The 26,723-nt window shown below is 37.2% G+C and overlaps 1 protein-coding gene across 1 annotated transcript in view; it reads left to right on the forward strand.

Annotated features, from left to right (window-relative positions):
- Positions 1-26,723, forward strand: part of ENTPD7 (ectonucleoside triphosphate diphosphohydrolase 7) — an 82,664-nt gene that overhangs the window by 2,736 nt on the left and 53,205 nt on the right. The gene's annotated exons all lie outside the window — the stretch shown is intronic.

Consider the following 26,723-nt stretch of genomic DNA (forward strand, 5'->3'; position numbering starts at 1 on the left):
ATAACATGGCATAATTATTACGTAAGGAAGATCTTAAGCCTTATCTTGGCAATTTTTGGTTTTGGTTCAGGAATGCTGATACTTTTTTTTTTTTTCCACAGTATATCACTTAGTTGCATATTCATCATTTCTTAGAACATTTGCATTAATTCAGAAAAAGAAATAAAAAGACAATAGAAAAAGAAATAAAACGAACACAGGAAAGAAAAAAAAAGATTATACTTACCATACCCTTTACCCCTCATTTTCATTGATCACTAGCATTTCAAACTAAATTTATTTTAAGGAATGCTGATAATGCATTTTAACAGTGAAAAGCATTTTTCTGGTTTCTTGGTTTCGTAGGCTGGGACTTAATGATTGCATAAATATTTAAGATTGTTATGTACTCTTGATGAATTGATTCTTTGTCGTTGTTAAATGATCCTTTTTAATCCCTGTGAGTATTCTTTGCCCTGAAATCTACTTTATCTACAGCTACTCCAGCTTTCTTTTGATTCATGTTAATACATCTTTTTTTTCTTATTAAAGCAGTTGTAGGTTTACAGAAACATCATGCAGAAAGCAGAGTTCCTATATACCCCGCTCACACATGCACACACATTTTCCCCTACTGTTAACATTTTGTGTTAGGGTAGTAACTTTAATTCGTGAAACTATATTATTATAATTATACCATTAACTTCAGCACACTGCTTACATTAAGGTTCACTTATTGTGTTTTATCATTCTATGAGTTTTTATTTGTTGTTTGTGTTTTATAGATTTTAGGTTTATATAATACAACCTAAAATTTCCTTTCTTCCCCCTTTTCTATTATATAATTCAGTGATTTAATTACATACACAGAAATGTATGTAATTACATACCACTGCCGTGATCCATTGCCAAAACTTTTCCATCACCCTAAACAGAAATTTTGTACAGTTTAACATTAATTCCTCATTCCCCTACCCCACTCGGCCCTTGGCTTTATGAATGTGCATATTCTGCTTATTTCATATAAATGAGACTATACAGTATCTAGCCTTTTGTGTCTGGTTTATTACACTTAAAATGATGTCTTCAGGGTTCATCCATGTTGTAGTATGTATCAGGACTTCATTCCTTTTTTATGGCTGAATAATATTTCATTATATGTATATGCCACATTTTGTTTACCTGCTCATCTGTTGATCAACTCCTAGATTGCTTCCACCTTTTTGCAGCTGTGAATAATCCTGCTATGAACATGTGTGCAAATATCTGTTCAAGTCTCTGCTTTTGATTTTTTTGGGAATACTTAGAAGTGGGATTGCTGGGTCGTATGGTAATTCTACATTTAGCTTTCTGAGGAATTGTTTTCCACAACAGCTGCACCATTTTACATTCTCACCAACAAGAAATGAGTGCTCCTATTTCATATCCTCTCTAAAACTTATTTTTAAAAATATTGGCCATTCTAGTGTGTGGGAGATGGTATCTCATTATGGTTACATTTTCCTGATGACTAAATGACTTTGAACATCTTTTCATGTGTTTATTGTCCATTTGTATATTGTCTTTGGGAAAATGTCTATTTGAGTCTTTTTTCCCATTTTTAAATTGGGATGTGTATTTTTGTTGTTGAGTTAAAGAAGTTATTTATGTATTCTGGATATTAAACCCTTATCAAATATATGACTAGTCTGATATATCTTTTCCCATTTTTTTACTTTTAATTTATTTATGTCTTTATATTTAAAGTAGGCTCTTCTAGGCATCATGTGGTTGGATCTTACCTTTTAGCCAGTCTGAGTCTGACAATCTCTGCCTTTCAATTGTGGTGTTTGTATTATTTACATTTAATGTGATTTTTTAATTGTTTAGGTTTAAATCTACCATCTTGCTATTTGTTTTCTATTTGTTCCCTTTGTTCTTTGTTCATTTTCCTTCTTTCTCTCTTTTGCATTGAGAAATTTTTTAAATTCCATTTTATCTCTTTTGTTTGCTCGACTATCTCTGTTTTTTATTTTTTAGTGGTTGCTTTAGGGTTTATTGAATACACCTTTAACCTATCACAGTCTACCTTCAATTAATATATTACTTTGTGCATAGTGTGAGATTACCTTACAACAGAATGCTTCCATTTCACCTCCCCCGCCTGTGTGCTATTGTTGTTATACATTTTACTTCTACATAGGTTATAAGCTCCACAATATATTGCCATTATTTTTTGCTTTAAATGGTCAATTACATTTTAAAGAGATGTAAAAATTAAGAAAAATGATTTTTTATTTACTCGTATAATTACCATTTCTAGGCTCTTCATTCCTTTGTGTAGATCCATACTTCCATCTGGTATAGTTTTCCTTTCACCTGAAGGACCTCCTTTACTATTTCTAGTAGTGCATGCTTGTGTTAATAAATTCTTTCAACTTTTGTATAAGTGAAAAAGTTTTCATATTGCTTTCCTTTATGAAAAACATTTTTACTGGGTATAGAACTGTAGGTTGATTATTTTGGTTTTTTCTTTCAATACTTTAAGGATGTTGCTCTGTTGTGTTCTGGCTTGCATTCTTTCTGAAGAGAAGTCTGCTATCATTTTAATCTTTGTTATTTAATGTGTATGTAATGTATCTTTTTGCACTGGCTGCTCTTTAGAGTTTATCACTGTTTTTAAGCATTTTGATAATGATGCACATTGATGTTGTTTTCTTTCTGTTTCTTGTGATTGGGATTTGTTAAGCTTCTTGGATTTATAGTTGAGCTTCTTGGGTTTATAGTTTTTATCAAATTTGGAAAAAATTTGACCATTATTTTTCCAAATACTTTTCCTATTCTTTCCCCTTCTCCTTTGAGATCTCCGATTACATATATATCAAACAGCATGAAATATTCCCACAGCTCACTGATGCTCTATTCATACTTTTTTTTAGTCTTTTTTTCTATGTTTCATTTTGGATATTTTATATTGCTATACTTTCAAGTTCATTAGTATTTTCTTCTGTAGTATCTAGTCTATTGCTAATCCTATCTAGTGAAAGTTAAATACCTTTTTTTTCCACAGAAAGTGTATATGGATTGTTTGATATACTTTTAGTGTCTTACCCAGTGCATAGATAATTGTATAATTCTGTAACAGTGATTCATTTAACCATTGTTTTGAGATTAGTTTCTAATGAGTCTAAAAATTAAATGACATGCTATGCTCGATCAAAGTGATTTTTTCCTCATTATGTCTCAGATATTTATCAGTTGAGAGACTTTGGACCATTAGTAACAGTCAAACTGGTTTAAACAATAAGAAAGGTTATTGGCTTACATGAGTGAAGGCCAAGGGTAGAGAGGGCTTTAGAATTGGTTAATCAGAAATTCGACATCTCTGTCTCTCCTCTCTATTGTTCCACAGTGTCAGCTTTCTTCATGGTTACAAAATAGCAGCCAGTAGCACCAGGGCTACATATAAATCTCTATCTTTGACATTCAGCATTTCGATTATGATAGATATCAGTGTGTGTCTATTTGGGTTTATCCTGTTTGGAGTTTGTTGTGTGTCTTGGGTATGTATATTCATGTATCTCATTCAATTTGGGAAGTTTTCAGCCATTATTTTTTTTTGTATGCCTTATGCCCCTTTCTCTTTTTCTTTTCTTTCTGGGACTCCCATAATGTATATATTGGTATATTAGATGGTGTCCCACAGGCTCCTCAAGCTCTGTTTACTTTTCTTCACTCTTTTCTTTCGGAACCTCAGACTGAATAATACCAGTTGTCTTATCTTCAGGTTCATTGATTTTTTCTTCCCTCAGCTGTACTCTGCTGCTGAATCCCTCTAGGGAATATTTAATTTCTGTTACTGTGGTCTTCAGTTGTTTGGTTTCTTTTTCTAATTTCTTTGTCTTTATTGACATTCTCTTTGTGTTCATCTGTCTTTTTCTTAATGTCCTTCAGTTCCTTGTCAATTTTTTTCTTTAGTTCATTGAACATATTTATGATCATTTTTAAAAAAGCTTTGTCTGATGTGTTCAAGGTCTAGTCTTTTTAATTGATAATTTCTAATACTTTATTATTCTTTGCATGGGCTCTCATTTCCTGTGTTTTTTTTTATTTTATGTGTTTTGTACTCTTTTGTTGTAACTCGAATGTTTTGATATTTTAATGTGTTATTTCTTGAATTTAGACTCTGAGGCATCTGTTCCTGAAGCTTGTATTCAACCATTGTTATGGTAGATATTTCCTTGAATACTAGAAGCAAACCAAAGAAATAAAAGGAGAAGGAGAGAGAGAGAAAGAAAGAAAAGAAAATACCTTTCCTGGTCTGTGTGAGTGGTCTTCAGACTTGCAGAGGTTCATCTTCGTAACAATAAGTTTAGAGAACAGTTTCAGCCAAAAGTATAGGGTCTTTTCTGCACATATGTCTTATGCTGAGCGTATGTATGCCCAGCAGAAGTATATGTGTACATGCCTTAGGAATTCCCTTTTTTATATTCCTTTTTAAAAATCTAAATGTCTAGTTGTCCCTAGGAAACAGTGTTTCCTCATGGTTTTGGGTACCACACTTCATGTCCTACAGCTTGCAGTCTCTTGCCCCAGGCTACTGTGATTTGACTATTGTACAGTGTTTGTAGAAGAGCTCTGTGAGCCATCGCTATGCTCAGGGCATACAGATTAAATTCTATGAGCTAGCCTACAGATTAAATTCTATGAGCATACAATTTCAGAACTTTTCTAATAAAATGAATGAATAACATGGAATCTTTTAAAATTTTAACAAGACTTTGAAATAGTTTTCTATCTACCTATTAAACCATTTCTTACTTAAAAAAATCTTTCTTAAATGTCTTCCATACTGCCCTAATTTATTAAAGAGAAGAAACTAACATTCCAAAAATATCCACTCTGCACCAAGCAGTCCTAGACATCTTACTGTTTTTTTTTTTTTTTTTTTTTTGCATGGGCAGGCACTGGGAATTGAACCCGGGTCTCCAGCATGTCAGGAGAGAACTGTGCCTGCTGAGCCACCGTGGCCCGCCCAAAAGGGCAGCAGCAACTCTTTTAATCCTAATGACAAAACTACAACGCTGGTACTCTTACCCCCACTTCCAGGATATTAAGGAGCCTGCTCAAGATCATCAACTAGCAAATGATGGGCTAATTAACTCTAAAATCCATGCTTTTCCTCTTTACCATATAACCTTCTCAAATAAATACAACTGAAACTCTGAGCAAAGGTTCTCAATCCAGGCTGCACCTTAGAATCACCTGGAGAAGAAATCCAATTGTTTGCATTTTTTAAAGGCCCCCCAAGTGATTCAGCTACAAAATGGCTGAACACCACTGATTTAAATCATTAACCTAAACTGTTGGACTGTGTAATAATACAGTTTCAACAAAATGGGTAAAACTGTTTACCACTATAAAAATTGTCCCTGATCACATGCCTTCTGAGTTACTAAATCTATTTTTTAATGAATTTCCTCTCTTCCCTCGTTGTCAAGATGTCAGGCATTATTGACTACCATATTGTGTCCATAACTAATGACTCACCTACCCTACCACCACCACTCTAATTCACTGTATCTGTTTTGTTCTGAGATAAGAGAGAACTAAGCTAATTAGAATAGTGTGTAAAATAAAAGTAAACAGATTCTACTTGAGTCTTTCTTATCAGAAAGTACATGAATTTAGTGATACCAAATTTGGTTACTCATGAACCTCTTCTGATTAATTTCTGATTCTTAACTTTGTACCTGATTCTTTTTTTTTTTTTTTTTTTTTTTTGGTTTAACTGTGGAAATTTATTAGTTTACAAGCTAAAAAAGTTCTGAGATCATGAAAATGTCCAAATCAAGGCATTGCTTTCTTCCCAAAGACCATCTGCTGATGATCCTGGACTCCTCTGTTGCATGGCAAGACACATGTGTACCTGATTCTTAACTATATATATCCAGTTCCCTGTTCTTTGTTCCTGATTCTGTCCAGCTGTATGTAAACTATTATTTCGCTGGGAAGTAATTATACATCCACGGAAGATAAGACCTAAAAAATAAAGAGGCAGCCTTGAGAAAATGGAAAGGAAAGCTTCCCAACCAGAGGGTACAGAATATGCAAGGCCTTGAAGCAAGAAAGAGATATCAGCATGGCTGGCACAAACCCAGTTAAGAGAGAAAGTAGCACATTTTTAAGCTGAGAGATGCCAAATCAGACCAGAGTTTTCAGGCTAAAGAAAAGAGTTTAGAATGTATTCAGGAGTCATGTGGGATCAGATGGCAGAGTAAGACCCTCCAAAACTCCATGCCACAATAAAGAAGCTTTAAACACACAAGAATTGGCAGAGCCATCTTTCTCAAGGTTCCAGAAAACAGTTAAAGGAGTACAGTAAGGATATGGGCAAGAAATCAAGAAAAAGGCAACTTAAAAACAATAGGAACTGCAGTGCTCTTGCTGACCCCTCCAGCACCCCTTAACCAGCTTGCCACAGAGCCAGCCCATATTCCCAGTGAAGGTCCTTGATGAGGGGTTCAGTAGTGAGCAGAGTAATTCTCATGCATCACACAGATGTCTGTGCCATCTGTCTGGTGGCATCTTGAAAGACTGAACCATGTGTCACAGACTTGCTACTCCAAAGTAGCCACAGTGGCTCAGCAGGCAGAGTTCTCTCCTGACATGCTGGAGACCCGGGTTCAATTCCCGGTGCCTGCCCATGCAAAAAAAAAAAAAAAGAGTAAGATGTCTAGGACTGCTTGGTGCAGAGTGGATATTTTTGGAATGTTAGTTTCTTCTCTTTAATAAATTAGGGCAGTATGGAAGACATTTAAGAAAGATTTTTTTAAGTAAGAAATGGTTTAATAGGTAGATAGAAAACTATTTCAAAGTCTTGTTAAAATTTTAAAAGATTCCATGTTATTCATTCATTTTATTAGAAAAGTTCTGAAATTGTATGCTCATAGAATTTAATCTGTAGTCTACACTAATATGTTTTGTTTTGGAATGAAATAATTAGAATATTTTTGTTCTTAATTGTCTTCTCTGCCTTGCAAATATACACTGAAGAGAATAGTCGGCATTATCTCCATTTAGAGTTTTCCTTCCTTAATTTTTTTGGGTGTGTAGCAGCTACTACTGCTTAGACGCCAGTAAGCAAATAATTGGTGATTGGAACTGTCACCTTAGTTCAACTGAATTTTTTTTTTTAAGATAAATGCTTATGGTTCTGATTTTTATACTATACATATATGTGTGTGTGTATATATATATAAAATATAGTCATATTTTTTTCTGCTTGGGTTGTTCCTAATTCACATGATACAATTTTATCAGTATTTTGTGGTGTTCCATGAGGAGTGTACTGTGCTTACAGGGGTCCTCATTTGGGCAAGTTTGGAAACCTTTATTAAGGAAAATGTGCCTACCTGTTTTCTTCAGTGGTTTCACTAAGTGAAGCACTGGTTTGATTATAAATTATATTCTTGCACATTGCGTCTTTGTGTTTTAGTATGCATGAAGGTATACTGAAATATATTGAAAAACATTTTAATTTGAACTTTTTTCAGCCCATTGCTAAAACCTAACATATCATTTCTAAGGTGAGTTCTGGCCCAGGACTTTTTTTCCTTTTCATTATATTTATTTATTATTATTTTTTTAATTGCAAAAAATAACATTTACACACAAAAAAGCAATAAATTTCAAAGTGCACCACAACAATTAGCTATAGAACAGATTTCAAAATTTGGCATAGGTTATAGTTCCACAATTTTAGGTTTCTCCTAGTTGCTCCAAGACACTGGAGACTACATATCACGTTTCACATTTCAAATTTACATTTATTCATTTGTTCTCTTACTTGACTTTAATTGTATTTATAAGCAGGGCTAAAATTATCAATTTTCCTCACTGTTCTGATTAATCTTGATCAATGGTAAGCTCTAACCTTACAAGATGCTTTTCTGAGCCTGTATTACTCTCATCAGTCAAGCATAACTATTTTGGTTACACTCATTATATTCTTTTTTGAGCCTTTTACAGAGTTGAAGAGTATGAGGACATTTTGCAAAGAACTGGTAGCCCCATACTGATTGAGGCTATTCATAATTGAGTCTTGGTATCTGGCTAAGTTCTGTTTGAACTCTAAAAGTGTTATTAGTGTTGATTTTGTAAACGAGGTAATGGGTTGGTCAGTTAAGTTCTAATGCTATTAATATTTTCAGGATAATGGCAGTAAAAAGCCATTGTCTTCCAATTCTACCTTGAATGATGTACACATGGGTAACTTTCGTTTCCTTGACAGCAGGGACTAAAGGGAAATCGTGTTTCTTAATTAGAGAGAGGGTAGATCTGTGTGTGATAGAGAATAATACCTTTCCTGGAAAGGTGGATGCCACGGATTCCAAAGCTTTTGGACCTTTTCTCTTGGGCTTTAGGTTCTCTAGTGATTGGCTTAATGCAGCATCAGCAAAGCAGGAGGGCCCATCAATATGAGTAATTAACCATGATGGCAAAGGTGGGACTACAAATCATAAATGAAAGCATCCAGGAATAAAATAGAGACTCATCCATGTTAGGAACCTAGACAGCTTAAAACCTAACCTTTAGATGTTCGAAAAGTGGGGGAAACAGAATTAGGTCATAGAAGATCCATAGGAGGTCATAGGAGATTACCCTTCCCATAGAGGAAACTGTGCTTGTTATGAGAAAAATTGAGGCTTTCTACTGCTTGCAGCAATTGATCAAAGACTCAGTGGGGAAGTGTAACATAAATGCCATTTCGCCCTACTATACTCCCTTGTGTTCTAATGTGAGTTGACATTTTTCTGTCAATGCCTATTGAGGCTTCTAAGAAAAGAGAACCCAAAATTGAGCTGCACCCAAATGAAAGCTGTAACATTGCTTATCTTGGCAGGAATGATAGAAGATGACAGGATACTTGGGGAAATCCGTGAAATTTTCTGAGAAGGAAAGCAATTGATTTTGAGTATAGCTATACAGAGATATGGAGGAGTTATTACCAAATGAAGAGCTCCATACTGATTGACCAAACCAATCAATATTGATTGATTGACGACTAGGACAAAGAAATGTGAGGTATGCTGTGACAGTATCAAGGCTTTATGGATAAGGTCTGTGCTGTTCTTGAGAAATTTATAGTTTAAATGGAGCAAACAAATGTGGAAGAAGTCTTAGGAACTCATACTGACATGTAAGGAGACCACTTAAAGGGAATAACAACACTCCATATTTTATAACAGAAGGCAAAGAACCATTGTTGTTAGGTAGAGACCTCTTAAGAACTGGGAAGCCATGTCAAAGGGGAAGGCAGAGGAATAGGTAGAGAAGCAGATAGATACTAGAAAAAGAAGCTTGCTTTAGAGCAGTGGTTCTCAAAGTGTCTGCTAACCCTTGGGAGTCCTTGAGACTCTTTCTAAGGGTGGTTGAAGCCATTATTATTTTCATAAGACTGAGATGTATTTTCCTTTTCTCCCCCTCTATGTTGATATTTGCACTATGGTGCAAAAGCACTGGTGGGCGTAACTGCTGGTGCCATAGCATGAATCAAGTTAGAAGCACCAAGCTGTACTAATAGTCATTGTATTCTTCATTGTCACCCAGTTGCCATGGGGGGAAAATGTTCAATTTAACTTAAGGGCATCTTTCTAATATTTTGATGATGAAGTTATACATTAAGCATTTCTGCTGTATGCTGAATGTCTTGAGGAAAAGCCCTTGGGCGGTTGTTTGAGTTATAAGTTAAACCTGGTAGCTTTTGTCATGGAACACTATTTTTGCTTGATGGAATAATTGCCAAACTATGGTATTCAGATTTGGTATTGTGTTGACATTTTGTTTAAAATCCAGCGAGCTTGTCACTTCAAGGAAAGCAACTGTTAGTATTAATTGAGCTTTCAAATGAAAATTAGGAATTTAGAAAACTTGTATCTATCACTGTGAGTTTGATAGTTTCCCAATACTTAAACGAAATTTTAAAATAAGATAGTGATATTAATGAATGTGGTTTTTAAAAATTTTATAGAATGGAATATGTTAATATTAGGAAAATTTACATTACTCAGTGAGCCAATATTTTCCAATGTATATTATTAAAAAAACTATGCTTGGGTCTGGAGGCGGGGTAAGATGGTAGTGTAGGGAAGTGTGGAATTTAATTTTAGTTTGCTAAAGCTGCTGGAATGAATCAACTTTTTTTTTTTTTAACATGGGCAGGCACTGGGAATCGAACCCGGGTCCTCTGGCATGGCAGGGAAGCGTTCTTGCCTGCTGAGCCACTGTGGCCTACCCTGGATTGACTTTTAATAAGCGTACTTATTTAGTTACAAATTTACAGTACCTTGGAGGGAAGGCAACTAGCTTTTTATCTGAGTCTGCTGGCCTTCGCTCCTGGCTTCTGGGTTCCAGTGGACTCCCTGGGTGTGTCCTTTTTGCCTCTCCAAATGTCTGGGTCTAAGCTGCTGAGCTCTCTTCTGACTTCTCTCCTTTAAGCCTCTAGCTATTTAAGTTAAAGATCACTCAGTACAGAAAGTACTCCCTTATCCAACAGCAGGTATAATCAGCCATAGATGAATTTCACATGCTGATGGTTTAAGTCCACAGCAACAGAACAACAGGGCACTATTACCTGGCCAAGTTAATACCTGAACCTTACCACTATAGGAGGTGTGGTCCTCTAGAGCAGCTAGTAAACAGCCAGGAACTGTTCGGAACAACTGTTTGGGGGACATCTGCAACAAGACACCCATCATGCACCAGTCTGGAATGGGTGGAGGGGCCAAGATCACAGCATAGAACTATAAGTAAAACCCCAGAACTTTGGAGGCTGGTGCCCCTCCCCCACTGGCATGACAGGCTGCTGGAGACACTTCCTGGTGGCTAAAAGAAGTGGACTCTACTAGGAGCAAGAGAAGGTAGCTTAACCAAGCTCCAATTGCAGTTTTTTTTTTTTGAGGCTGAGTAGTGTAATATTAACAGCAAAGAAAATAAAACGAATAGTTACCTCTGCAGCAGCTAATTAACAACTGATAAATAGAAGTCAGTGTACAGAAGCTAAAAAAAAAAAGAGGGAGTGTTTAAAATATTTTCAGACAATAAGGTGCTGAGAGAGTTTCTGAATATGAGATTGGTTCTACAAAAAATACTAAAGGGAATACAACAGGCAGATAGGGAAAGACATGAGAGAGAAGTCTAGAGAAGCATGTAGAAATGAAGACTATGAATAAGGGTAAAAAAGAAAAAGAAAAATGAGACATGACATAAAATCCAAAAGACAAAATGGTAGATGAAAGTACAGCCTTTATAGTAATATCATCAAATGTTAATGGATTAAACTCCCAATCAAAAGACATAGACTGGCAGAATGAATTAAAAATCAGGAGTCATCTATATGCTACCTACAAAAGACTCACTTTAAACCCAAGAACAAAAATAGATTGAAAATAAAAGGTTGGATAGATTTGATTCTTGAACATGGTTGAATAATCTTAGAGCTTTTAAAGTGTGAGAGTGTGAGCGTGAAAACCTTGTGACTGACACTCTCTTTACTCCTTACAGAGGAGTAAGAAAAAAACAGACAAAAAATAAATAAACGCTAGGTTATGAGCGTATGGGATGTTTTGGGTGTCTTTTTTACTTTTATTTTAATTTTTACTGTTTTTGAAGTAATGAAAGTGTTCAAAAATTGATTGTAATGATGAATACACATCTTTTTGATGATACTGTGTACCACTGATTGTATATGTTAGATGATTATATCTCAGTAAAAAAAAATTGAAAAAAATAAAGTGAAAGGTTGGAAAAAGATATTTCACACAAACAACCAGAGCAGAGGGCGGGTAACTATACTAATATACAAAAAATTAGACTTCAAATGCGAAACAGTTAAAAGAGACAGAGAAGTTCACTATATGTTAATAAAAGGACCAATTTATCAAGAAAACATAATGATCATAAGTATTTATGCACCAAGGAGTTCTGGAAAGATGGCAGAATAGGATAGATCGTGTTCAGCCCTCCTCCAAGGAACAGCTAGAGAAGGATGGGAGGACAACTGAGACAGTAATTCCAGGGTGTAAGTGACCTGGGAGAGTCTTCTGCACCACATAGGGTGGCCCTGGTTGCAAAAGCTGAGGAATTGAGAAGCAGAGAACCAGAGAACATCCAGCTGGTGCAAACAGCCTAATGTGGGAGCCCAGAGCCCTCAGGAATACAAGGACAGGGAGACAGAGACCAGGAAGTAAGCCAAACTATGTTCCTTGAATGCGCTAATCTCACCAGAGCAGCCCTATAACCAGCAACTCACCCCACACCCTACGCACCTGAACCCTATTACCTGTGTCCCTTCCTGTGCTCCAAGCGCCCACCTGCCAACTCCTCATATGCATACCCATCCCATAACCCCACCCCAAGTACACACATGCCTGCCCCAGCCCAACCCACCTCTCCTGCAAAAGTGCAGACTTGCCGTGCCCCTCCTGAGCCCTACCTCCCCGTACCTGCCCCGTGCAGGCAGTGGACAGTGCCTAAAGGCTGTGAGTGTTTACCTCCATACCCAGGTGTGGTACTTAGGTTCACTTGTCAATTTGGCCAGGTGAAGGTGCCTAGTTCTATTGCTGTGGACGTGAGCCAATGGCATGTGAACGCATCTGTGGCTGATTACATCTGCAGTCAGCTAGGAGGCATGCCTGCTGCAATGAATAATGTTTGATTTAAGTGGCTGGTGCTTAAATGAGAGAGCCCAGCACAGCCCAGGCAGCTCAGCATACCTCATCTCAGCACTCACAGCTCAGCCCAGGCTTTTGGAGATGCAGAAAGGAATCACCCCAGGGAAAGTTGTTGGAAACCAGAGGCCTGGAGAAAAGGCCAGCAGAGATCGCCCTGTGCCTTCCCACATAGGAAAGAACCCCAGTTGAAAGTTAGCTGCCTTTCCTCTGAAGAACTACACATTAACTAAATAAATCCCCTTTTATTGAAAGCCAATCCGTCTTTGGTGTGTTGCATTCCAGCAGCTAGCAAATTAGAACACCAGGCTATACCCTCCCCCAGCCCATATAGTCGTGCAACCCCACTCTGCCCCTCAGAGCTCTGTGCACACCCACACATCAGTTTACAGCCTTCCCAGACCTGCACATACGTACAGCCCCCAGTCATGCCCCTCAGCTCTGGGAAAGCACTGACCTGCGCAGCCGGGCCACATCTGCCCCCAGCCCACATAGGCACGATGCTGCCCTGCTGCCCTGAGGTCTGCACATTGCTCACAGAGGGCCCTGTGCCCTTTACCAGTACACACCAGGGCCCTGACCTTGGGCCTGTGCACCCTCACAGCCACATCCTTCCCACTGTTGGGCACCCATACTCACAAGTACCAGTGTAGCATCCCCAACCTGCACCTATTACCTGTGCTGCAGCATATCACCACACTGTTGTGCCTGGCCCTGTACCCTGCATCCTGCTCCACATCTATCCTGCAAATACAAGGCTTTAGACTACTGAAGGAAATCAACTTCCAAAGTAAACCAATCAAGATATTTACATGCCAGGAAGACAGCAGAGGATCACTAAGCAGATCACAATGCAGACAGATATAGCCCAGCATAATGATCAGATTAAAACACCAGAGGAGACACAGACGTTGAAACAACTAATCAGAGATGTTTAGGTAACTGTACCAAGTAAAGTACATGGCTAATGACAAAGGAGATCAAGAAGACACTAGAAGAGCATAAAGAGAGATTTGAAAGAATAAATTGAAAAATAGCAGGTATCACAGAGATTAAAGACTCTGTTGACGAAGTAAAAAACACGCAACAGCATGTTAAAAGACACACAACAGTAGGTTTAAAGAGGCATGAGAAAGAATAAGTGAGCTAGACTAGGGCAGGACAACTGATTTTGAACATTCGAAACAACAAATGGCAAAAAAGATGGAAAAATTTGAATCGGATCTTAAGGAAATGATGGCCAAAGCAAAGCAGACAAATATAAGAATCATTGGTGTCGCAGAAGAAGAAGAGAAGAGTAAAGGGCTAGGAAAATTAGTTGAGGATATAATGGGGGAAAACTTCCCAACCCTTATTAAGGACATAAATATGCAAGTCAAAGAAGCTCAATGAACTCCAAATAGAATAAATCCAAATAGGCCTTTCCCAAGACACATACTAATCAGTTTGTCAAATTTTGAAGAAAAGCAGAAAATCCTGAAAGCAAGAGAAAAACAATCTACTACATACAAGGGTAACCACATGAGACCGAGTTCAGACTACTCAACTGGCACTATGGAGGCAAGAAGACAGTGGTATGATACATTTAAGATCCTGAAAGAGAAAGACTTTTCCAGTCAAGAATTCTGTACCCAGCCAAACTGTTTTTTAAAACTGAGGGAGAGATTAAAATTTTCACAGACAAACAAATTGTTAAAGAATTTGTCAACAAGAGACCAGCCCTATAAGAAATTCTAAAGGGAATTTAGAATATTTCTGCCAGTTGAAATATTTATGCACCGAGCCAGAGTGCCCCAAATACATGAGGCACACAATAACAACACTGAAGGAAGAAATAGACACTTCTAAAGTAGTAGTTGGAGACTATTCATCAATGGATAGAATATCTAGATAGAGTATCAATAAGGAAACAGATTTTGAATAATACAATAAATGAGCTAAACTTAACAGACACAGAACATTACACCCTACAACAGTAGGATGCACATTTTTCTCACGTGCTCATAGATCATTCTTCAGGATAGATCATGTGTTGGATAACAAAGCAAGTTTCAATAAATTTAAAAATTGAAATATAAAAAAAACTTTCTTAGATCATATGGAATGAAGGTAGAAATCAATAACAGGCAGAAGGCCAGAAAATTCATAAATATGGAAGCTAAACAGCATAATCTTACATAACCATTGGGTCAAGGAAGAAACTGCAAAAGAAATCAGTAAATATCTTGAGAGAAGTAAAAATGAAAACAGCATATCAAAACTAAGGAATAAAATAAGAGAAACAACAAAGGAAAAAAGGAAAAACAAAAATTAAAAAAAATCTTGTTAGGATGCAGCAAAGGCAGTGCTGAGAGGGAACTTTATAGCCCTAAATGCCTATATTGTAAAAAGAAGAAAGGGCAAAAATTGAGGAATTAACTGTACACCTGGAGGAAATAGAGAAAGGACAGCAAATTAACCTCCAAAGCAAATAAAAGGAAAGAAATAATGAAGATTAGAGCAGAAATAAGTGATATTGAGAACATGAAAACAATAGAGAGGATCAACCAAGCCAGAAAGAGACATAACAGCTGACCCTGTGGAAATAAAGGAGATAAAGAGAGGATACTATGAGCAGCTATATGCTAATAAATGAGGCAACATAGATGAAATGGATAATTTCCTAGAAAAGCTTGAACAACCAATGTTGACTTGAGAAGAAATAGATGACCTCAACAGATCAATCACAAGTAAGGAGATTGAATTAGTCATGAAGAAGTTTCCCAAAAAGAAAGTCCAGGACTTCAGATGGCTTCACATGTGAATTCTACCAAGTGTTCAAGAAGGAATTAGTTAGCACAATAAATATACTGAATGAAGGTGAAGGTGAGTATGATTGAGAGAGAGGGACTGGGGGCATGTGTGACACCAGAAGGAAAAATAGAGGATAAGGACTGAGGTGGTATAACTTAGGAATGTCTAGATGGAAAATGATGGTGATTAAATGAACAAACAAAAAATATTTTTGCATCAGGGAGAATAAATGAATGTCAGCATTGTAAGATGTTGAAAATGGGATGGTATACAGGAAAAAATACAATCAATGCAAGCTAGGCTCTATAATCAACAGTAATATTGTAATATACATCCACTGAATGTAACAAAAGCATTAATTATGCCAAAACTAAATGTTAATAAGCGGGGATGGGTGAAGGATCTGAGATTCTTTGTGGAAAAAAAGGAAATGTCTTCATATAGATTATGGTGGCAGAGACATGGCTGTGTAATTATAGCAGGAACCACTGATGTTTTATTTAGGTGGGATTGTATGAGGTACAGCTAAAACTGTTTAAAATAGAACAGAGAGAAACAAGTGCTAGAGAAAATGTGGAGAAAGAGATGTATCTTTTTACTATTGTTAGGGAAGGTGGAAAGTGCAGCCCTGGAGGGCAGTGTGGTGGTTCCACAGGAGGCTAGGGGTGGGGCTGCCATATAATTCTGCAACCCCGTTGCTCAGTATATACGTGGAGGAACTGAGAGAGGGGACACAAATGGACTTTTCCACATTGGTGTTTATGGTAGCAGTGTTCATGATTTGCAATGAAGGGAGGTGGCCTAAGGGTACAGTGACAAGGAAGGGAAGGGGGAACTGTGATATACACATACAACAGACTACTGAGAGGTTACAAGGAGGAATGAAGTTGTGAGGCATACAAGTAGTTGAATGAACCTTGAGGACAGTATGTGGAATGACATTTCAGAAAGAAAAAGACAGATATTATCATGCCTCACTCATACGGACTAACTATAATATACAAACTGGAGAATTGAAATTGAGAACATGGGTTATCAGATAGGGGCCTGTTGTAAAGGGTCCTAGATTGTAAGCTCTTACAGCTGTCACACCTGTTCTGGAGTTGTAACTATTATATCTAAATTTTGAGATACTGAGCTATTTGTGTAAAACCTGGTTGTTTCCTGAAACTTCCGGTATTTATGTGATATGCCTGAGACTCAGAGTTAGAGCTCTGAAGCTGTGAAAACCAGCATTACCCCATAAAGCAACTGTTAAATTGAAAAAGTGATCAGACTTTGACTAGAGAGATGAACGAAGCTGATCTGGATGGGACTAAAGTAAATCAGAATACAGGATAAGGATGATATGTCATATTTTAAAACCTCAACTTCTGTGTGAGACCAAAGAAAGAGAGGTTATTTGTTGCAAAATTTGGGTAGCACATGATCTAATTTAACTTGTAAGGTCAGTTTATTCGAATACCATATTTATATGGACTCTTGAATAGGGCATGAGATCTTTTTTTAAATTTATTATTATTTTTTTAATTGACAAACCCAAAGAACATACAAACATGAAACATTCCATACATGCTGTACAATCAGTGGCTCACTATATCATCACATAGTATATTTATCACCATAATCATTTTTTAGAACATTTGCATCACTCCAGAAAAAGAAATAAAAGAAAAAACTCATACATACCATACCCCTTACCCCTCCCTCTCATTGACAACTAGTATTTCTATCTACCCAATATATTTTAATCTCTGTTCCCTTATTTTTTTTCTATACCCCTAACCACTTCCTTTCATAGATCACTAATATTTCAGTCTACTTAATATTGTTTTAAAATTTGTTCCCCCTATTATTTATTTATTTTTAATCCACATTTTTTATACATCTGTTCATACCATAGATAAAAGGAGTATCAAACCCAAGGTTTTCACAATCACGTAGTCACATTGTGAAAGCTATATGATTATACATTCATCTTTAAGAAACATGACTACTGGAACACAGCTCTACAGTTTCAGACACTTTAGGGCATGAGATCTTGTTGGTTTGTTCAGTTTAGTGTGATGCTCTGATACATCCCAGAATAATTTGGATAGAGTATAAAAAGTATTTGCAAAGTCCCCTTGGGGAACTAGGTTGAAAGGAAGAACTATTAAGCTTCCCCCATTTAGGGAATTCCTGATATTCACACAAGCAGTAGGGACAACCAATTCAATAGACTGGGCCCTTGATCTTGGGTTTTGCCCCTAAAAAACTTATTCCTGCAAAGGAGAAGCTAAGCCTACTTATAATTATGCCCAAGAATCACCCCTAGAGAACCTTCTTTGTTGTTCAGATGTGACCTCTATCTCTAATCCAACTCAGCAGGTGAATTCACTGCCTAACCCCCTACATGGGGCGTGACTTCCAGGAGTATTAGTGTCCCTGGCAATGTGGGACACAGCTCCTGGGGATGACCCTGGCCTTGGCAATGTAGGAGTGAGGAAGCCTTCTTGACCAGAAGGGAAAGAGAAATGAAACAAAAATAAAGTTTCAGTGGCTGAGAGATTTTCAGATAGTGTCAAGGGGTCATTCTAGAGGTTATTCTTATATAATATATGCAACACCTTTTCAATTTTTGGTGTATTGGAGTAGGTAGAGGGAAATACCTGAAACTGTTGAACCGTAATCCAATAGCTTTGATTCTTGAAGGTGATTGAATAACTTCAGAGCTTTTAAGATGTGTCTGTGTGATTGTGAAAACCTTGTGACTGGCAGTCCCTTTTTCCAGCGTATGGACAGATGAGTAAAGAAAAAAAAAAGACAAAAAATAAATAAACAATAGGGGTGTGTGGAGGAGATGGAATTTTTTTTTTTAATTTGTATTTTTTTATTTTTTTGGAGTAATGAAAATAGTCAAAAATAGATTGTGATGATTAATGCCAGCTATATTATGATACTGTGAATCACTGATAATGTACTTTGGATGATTTTATGGTGTGTGGCTATATAATAAATCTCAATAAAAAGAAAAAAATTAACTTGTTTGAGGATATGGAGCAAATAAGTGGGGGAGTTGAGATTTCAAACTAGGTCTGACTCTGAAACCCATGCTCTTAATCACCGTGGGAACCCACATAGCATGTGTGACCAACATTGGAAACCCATTTTGAAGTTATCTGGACCCATTTCATGACTGCCTTCTGTTTTCTCAGGGCTGCTCTCATCCAGGAGCTCAAGATTTGAGAAGCCTAAGTTTTTTTTTTCTGGTATCTCAATTTAAAAAAGTTTTTTTTATTGTGAAATACAGCATATATACAATGAAAAGAAAGAAAAAGCAATAATTTTCAAAGTACACTTCTGTAAATAGTTACAGAATAGATTTCAGAGTTTGTTATGGGTTACACTTCCACTATTTCAGATTTTTTCTTCTAGCTGCTCCAAAATGCTGTAGGTTAGAAGAAATACCAATATAGGTAGTGATTCAGCGGTCATATTCATTTGTTAAATACTATTTTGTTGTTGTTGTTACAACTCCTTCTCCTCCTTTGGTCCTTCTCCCAATCTCTAGGGGTCTTTAGGCAATGCCTATTCTGACTTTTTTATGTTGAGAAGGAGTGTCGACACTCCTAATTAATTATAATCTTGGAGAGGTTGACCCCTCTGGGTTTCAGGATTTATCTGGCCTAGAAACCTTCTGGAAATTATAGGTTCCAGGAAAGAAAACTTAGTGCATGAAACTTTTATAGAGTCTCAGGTCAAACCCTAGGTTTGACAGGAGTGATGTTGGCTGGGGTTTATCAAACCATGGCAATTAGCACTATCTAACTGAAGCTTACATAAGAGTAAGACTTTTGATTCTATCTGATCTCTTTTAGCCACTGATGCCTTATTTTGTTAGACTTCTTTTCTCCCTTTTGGTCAGAAGGGCATTGTGGATCCCACAGTGCCAGGGCCAGACTCATCCCTGGGAACCATGCCCAGTGTTGTCATGGAGACTTTCACCCCTGAATGTCATGTCCCATATAGGGAGGAGGAGGATTTTCCTTGCAGAGGTGAGCTTAGAGATAGAAAAAGACCACATCTGAGCAACAAAAGATGAGAGGCCTAATTTTGATCAAAGAGGTAACCACAAAGAATGTACACAAAGGGTGTAAACTATAGTTGGCATATGGGTTTTACTTGCTCCACATGTGTTTTTAAAGGCAATGAAACAAAGCAGGTCGTATGTTTCTCAGCACCTGTTTTGGGGATACTTCACACATTTATTTTACCCATCTGGCCTATGTAGTCATTTCAGTACACAATTCCTATTCAGAGCTGGAAGGAAATTCTAGAGATCATTTAGTCCAGTATTTTCATTTTATTAGGTTTTTTTTTTTTTGATGCTGATAATTCATGATTTTTGTTTGTTTGTTTGTTCTGTTTTTTTATATATATTTTTTGTATTTTGTATTTTTATTTTTTCCTCTATATTATCATTTTATTTCTTTTTCTGTTGTCTTGCTATTTCTTTTTCTAAATCGAAGCAAGTGTACTAAGAAATGATGATCATACATCTATGTGATGATATTAAGAATTACTGATTGCATATGTAGAATGGAATGATTTCTAAATGTTGTGTTAGTTAATTTTATTAGTTTTTGTGTATTGGTTTGTTTATATGCTTTACTATTATTTCCTTGTGCATTTTGTGTTTGGGTATCCATCAACTGCTTTCCCTAAGTTACGTTTCAGTAATAAACAACCCCCCAATCTCAGCAGCTTACAACAACAACAAATCATGCATGGGTAAAAGCAATTCAAAGTGCAAGATAGACCAGTAGATTTTAAAGTAACAAGAGTATAAAAAAGTTCATACATATGGTTTTAGATTCCATATTGTAACTAACCTTTAAGAAACTCTACTTGTTGAGTTTTAGTGTAGTATCAAAGAATATCCACAGTGATCTGAAAATGCTATTAAAATACTCCTTTTTCCAACTACATATCTATGTGAGATTGGCTTTTCTTCATATACTTCAACCAAAACGACATACCATAACAGGGCAAATGCAGAAGCAAATGTGAAAATCCAGCTGTCTTTTATTAATCTGGACATTAAAGAGAATTATAGAACTAAAATAATGCCACTATTCTCACTATTTTTTGTTTTAGAAAATATAACTATTTTTCATAAAAATACTTGTTAATATATAGTGAGCTTATTGTCATACTTACATGAACTAAATATTTTAAAAATTTTACTTTATTTTTGAAGGCTCTAAATATAGTTAGATGTTACTTATATAACGAAAGCTCTTTGGGGTCCACTACTTTCTAAGACTATAAAGGGGTCCTGAGTCCCAAAAGTTTGAGAACCAATGCACTAGAGAAAAATGATTCCTTAAGCTGGAAGGAATGAAATCTAGAATCTGTCAGAGAGTAGTAGAGGGGGTGGTTTTCAGAGAAGAAAGCAGAGAAAGATCTGAGAAATGTGTGAAGCAGAATGATTGCTGAAATAGGAAATGAAAAGTCACTTTGGTCTGGGATTTATTATCTTGCCTATTGCTTTTTTATCTATAGACTCTTGCCAGGTCAGCATTTGCAAGAGTTCTGTAACTTTAACTCAGGCTTCTGCCCAGCTTTCAAGTGATAGAAGTGAGCTGTTATGAGTTGATTGGTAGATTTTGAGCCCAGTTCAGCCCAGTAGTTTGATTAGAATGGGAAAGCGTGTGGTGAAATGGGATTTTTAAATTTTGAACTTTCTAGTGTGTATAGATTTTTACCATCTGCTTTATTTCCCACTCATTCCCATTTCAGATCTAGAAAAAAGTTCTACTATATCCTATCCAATGCAGTAATCTACAGTATCCTGTGGAAGTTCAAATCTATGTTTATCTATTTTTTTTAATTTCTTTTGTACTAAGAACTGTTTCTACATGCTGTTCTTTTCTATACCTAGTTATCAAACTTGCTTCTTTGCTGTACACAATAAGGAACTCTGTAGTCCATACATGTGAAACCACCAATAAAAAGCTTAGATTGTTCTGAGGGATGTGATGTGTGGTTTATTTGTTCTGATTGGTGATATATTTACTGTGAAGTTAATGACACCTATATCTCGGAGCCTCTTTGGCATAGGCCCCTTTTTTATTTGTAATTCTAATTTTTTAAAAAGAAGCCCCCCCAGCACAACTTGTTTCTGTTTAAGAGTCTTGCTGGATGCTGTTTAAGGATGCTGTTTAAGAGTCTTGGGGATCTAGGAATTATGCTTTTTTAAAAAAAAAACTTTATTTTTATTATTTATTTATTTTAGTTATTGAAATTATATTTTAAAAACAGTGTTGGATTGCGAAGGGCAAATATAAGGAAGGGAGTATAGCCATAATACTTTAAAAAGTTTGCAGCGTTGCTTTCAGGGGATTTTTTTCATGTGCTTATTAGTTCAATATATAATGATACTTATTTAAATTTAGAAGAATTTAGAAGACAAAATATTATTCTGTCTATCATGAAATATGGACTTTTAGCACCAATAAAGAGCTTTTCTTTTTCGTATGATAACCTGAAAAGTCATCCTCACTAAACTTTGATATCTTTTTTTGGTTCAAAGAGCTTTTAGAAGCGTAACTTCCTTAAGCCCCATATGATACGCCACTGAAATGATTTGATTTACCCAGCTACTTCTGAGTGATTAGAAAGAAAGAAAATAAATCAGTATTAAAGCCCAGCACAGATCTGTGAGTTCTAACAATTTTTTTTTAAACTTTTTTATCGTATAGTGTAACATGTACACAAAGCAAAGAAATAAAAAAGCAGTAGTTTTCAAAGCACTCTTCAAAAAGTGGTTACAGGTTAGATCCCAGAGTCTGTCATGGGCTACCATATGATCCTTTCATATTTTTCCTTCTAGCTGCTCCAGAATATAGGAAGCTAGAGGGTTTAAATACTTTTTTATCATCACAATTGACTTTTTTTCCTTCTTTTTTTGTGAACAATAGCATATATACAAAAAAGCTATACATTTCCAAGCACAGCACCACAATTAGTTGTAGAACATATTTGAGACTTTGACATGGGTTACAATTTTAAGTTTTTACTTCTAACTGCTCTAAGATACTGGAGACTAAAAGAGATATCAATTTAATGATTCAGCATTTTTATTCATTTGTTAAATCCTGTCTTCTCTGTATAACTCCACCATCACCTTTGATCTTTCCATCTCTCTCTTTAGGGGTGTTTGGGCTATGGCAATTCTAAATTTTTTATATTGGAAGGGTCTGTCACTAATATGGGGTAGGGAGATGGAACTATCTGATGTTCTGGAGAGGCTTAGCTAGGTGTCAGGACTTCTCTGGACCAGAGACCCATCTGGAGGTTGTAGGTTTCTGGCAAGTTACTCTAGTGCCTGGTACCCTTGTGGAATCTTATAAATTGACCTAGGTGTCTTTTAGGATAGGCTGGAATGGTCCTGGTTGGTAGTGGCAGGTTATGATAGGTAGCAATGTCTACCTGAAGTTTGTGTAAGAGCAACCTCCAAAGTAGCCTCTCGACTTTATTTGAACTCTCTCTGCCACTGATACTTTATTAATTACACTTCTTTTCCCCCATTTGGTCAGATGTAATTGTTGATCCCACAGTGCCAGGTCTAGATTCATCACTGGGAGTCCTCTCCCACGTTGCCAGTGAGACTTTCACCCTTGGATGTCATGTCCCATGTAGTAGGGAGAGCAGTGATTTCACTTGCAAAGTTGGGCTTAGAGAGATTGAGGCCACATCTGAGCAACCTCAGAGGTCTTCCAGAAGTAACTCTTAGGCATGCCTATAGGTAGTCTTAGCTTCTCCACTAGCTACGTAAGCTTCACAAGAGTAAGCCTCATGATCGAGGACATGGCCTAATGATTTGGGTGTCCCTAAAGTTTAACACAGTATCAGGGGATTCTCTGATGGTAAGGTTTAATAGTTCCATAGTTCCCTCCCTCAGGGGACTTTGCCAATACTTTTTGATTATCTGGTTAATAAAAACTCTAGGATGTTTCCTGACATTACAGTAATCTATGGAGGATTAAAGGACCTCTTTCTCATTCTGTGCTCTCTGTGTTTCATTTGTTCAAATGAGCTATACAAGTAGGTTGAATTAGATTATGCACTACAGAAAATTTCAGTTCCAAATCAAATAAACCTTTCTTCTGTTGGTCTCCAAGAGTATGTGTGGTTCTAAAATATAGGCACTGTCTTCCTTACCCCTGTGTTCTGAATTACTTTAACCCTAACCTGTTCGGCTTTATTCTTATCTCTAAATATCAGGTTATATATATAAAACAGCCTCTCAAAATCCAGAAATAATAATCACTACTCCGGGCTTAATGTGTCTGCTCTAAAAGCTTACAATCTAGGCCCCTGTTTTCTTATAAGCATTTTCTAAAGATGACCATAGCATTGTTGTTTTTTTGTTTCTGGCTTATTTTGTCTCACCAGCTGTCCCACATGTTCATTCACAGCGTTGCCTGCCTCACGACATTGTTCTGTTTTGTAGTAGCACAGCCTTCATTCATAAGTATACACCGTTTGCCGATCTACTTCTCCATCGGTGCATCCTTCAGCCACCTGCATTCATCGGGCAGGATGTAGAGGGCCTGAAGTCCACAGTCCAACAGCATTCTCAATTTTAGATAATTTCATTGTTCCCAAGAGGAAGAAAACCAATAAACATACCCTCACCAAAGAGGAAATCTAAACCTCCTCTTAACTCTTGTCCCTCACCCCATTATTTACCTCTGCTGTTGCTGTGGTAGTGCTGATGGTTTCCTTTTGAACATAGCTCATAGCATGCAAAGCAGTTTCCCCCCGTACGCTGGACTTAAACAGTCTTTATACAAGAATCCTATCTTTGAAGTAATTCTTACAAGAACTTACTCATATTTCTAGTTTGAGTCAGTGGGACACGTAGGTCTATACAACCCCTTTCAATCTTGTTCATCTTTCAATATGGTAATATTACTTCTAGACCCACTAGAGAATCACCTTCACTCATATCTATTTCTTTACATTGGAGTTCAACCACATTAGCTAACGGTTCACCCATCTCTTAGCTTCTGTGTATCTCTAAGTCCCTTGTATTCTGTATTATAAGTCTCTGATTATACCTTTATGCTGATCATAAAAGTGGAATCATACAGTGTCATGGTTAGGGACAGCTGTCAACTTGGCCAAGTTGTGGTACCTGTTCATCTGATTGGGCAAGCGCTGGCCTGTCTGTTGCAATGAGGACATTTCATAGGATTAGGTCATGATCACGTCAGCTACATCCACAGCTGATTCCATTTGTAATCAGCCAAAGGGGAGTGTCTTCTGCAATTAGTGATGCTAAATCCAATCATGGGAAGCCTTTTAAGGAGGACTCAGAGGAGACAGATTCCATTCCTGCTTTGGCTGGTGAGCCTCTCCTGTGGAGTTCATCCAGGCCATCCATTGGAGTCATCGGCTTCGCAACCTGCCCTGTGGATTTTGGACTCTGCATTCCTACGGTCACGTGAGACACTTTCATAAATTTTATATTGCAAGTGTTCCCTGTTGATTCTGTTTCTCTAGAGAACCCTAACTAATACATCTTGGTACCAGGAGTGGTTCTTAAGGAACAGAATCTTAAAAATGGGTTTTTATGAATGGTTTTCTACTCTGACTGGGCTCAGAGACACTAAGGACTCTGATTCCCGTAATCATAATGACACTCCCAATCCATGGACTGAGTTGGCAAAGGAGATAGTCAAAATATCATCATTCGATTCTCCTAATGCTTCGCTTGTATGAAGCCAGACTCTGGGGGATAATGTTTTTGACACCTTTACAGAGTTTTGTAGAAATAAGAGTTATAGAGATGTTGGTTGGTTGTTGTTAGATACACTGTCTACATTAAAGGGTGAAAGGGATGGGCTTAAGGCTTCAAACAAGAAGCTTAAGGGCTGTCTGAAAGATGTAGAGGTTTCTATGAGTATCCTGAAGGAAAATTTTATTTCCTGTAGCCGTAGACTTGAGATCTCTGAAAATCAGACTCAGAACTTATTGTTAGAGTAGCAACTTTACAACGTAAACTGAAATCTCAGTCTTGCATGGTGTCTGCCGTTAAAGTGAGGGCATTGATTGGAAAGGAGTGGGACCCTGAAAAATGGGATGGTGACATATGGATTGATAATGATGTTGGGGGTGAGGTTGAAACCCTAGACCATGCTGAGCCTTCTTTAGATAACCCTGTAATAGTCTGCCCTGAGGATATAGCTGCCCCACCTCCAGCCTGCCTTGAGGAATTGGCCACCCAACCTCCTCCTGAAGGGATTAGCCCTAGAGTTGTTAATCCTGTTTCACCAGATGAAACTGCAAATGAAAGCCCTGAAGCAAATGGCTTGGAAGATATTTCTAATTCTTTTCATGACCCACCCCCACCACCCCTCATTTTTTCTAGACCTATAACTAGACTAAAGTCCCAACAGGCCCCTAAAGGTGAGGTACAAAGTATCACACATGAGGAGGTACGTTATACTCCAAAAGAACTGTGTGAGTTTTCCAATTTATATAGACAGAAATCAGGGGAATATGTGTGGCAATGGATCTTAAGAGTGTGGGATAATGGTGGGAGGAATGTAAGGCTGGATCAGGCTGAATTTATTGATATGGGCCCACTAAGCAGAGATTCTGCATTCAATGTTATAGCTAGAGCAGTTAGAAAAGGTGTTAACAGCTTGTTTGGGTGGTTGGTTGAAACATGGATCAAAAGGTGGCCAACATTACCTGAGGTTGAAATGCCAGAACTGCCCTGGTATAATGTAGATGAGGGGATCCAGAGGCTTAGAGAGATTGGGATGTTAGAGTGGATTTATCATGCAAAGCCTGCTCTTACACCCCAAGAATGTCCAGAGGATGCACCTTTTACCAGAACAGTGAGAAAAAAATTTGTGAGACTAGCACCATCATCCCTCAAGAGCTCTGTGGTTGCACTTCTCTGTAGGTCAGATATTACTGTAGGAACTGCTGTCACTGAGCTGGAATCCTTAAACACAATGGGGATGACAGGATCCCGAGTTGGCAGAAGCCAGGTGGCAGCACTTAATCACCAAAGACAGGGTAGACGTGGGTATTATAATAGACAACAAACTCAAAGGAGGCATCAAAATTATATGACACGCAGAGATTTATGGCATTGGCTAGTAAATCATGGGGTGCCTAGAAATACAATAGAAGGGCAGTCTACTAAATTCTTGTTGGAGCTGTATAAACAAAAGA

This window comes from Tamandua tetradactyla, chromosome 13, assembly GCF_023851605.1.
Source record: "Tamandua tetradactyla isolate mTamTet1 chromosome 13, mTamTet1.pri, whole genome shotgun sequence".
Taxonomy (NCBI): Eukaryota; Metazoa; Chordata; class Mammalia; order Pilosa; family Myrmecophagidae; genus Tamandua; species Tamandua tetradactyla.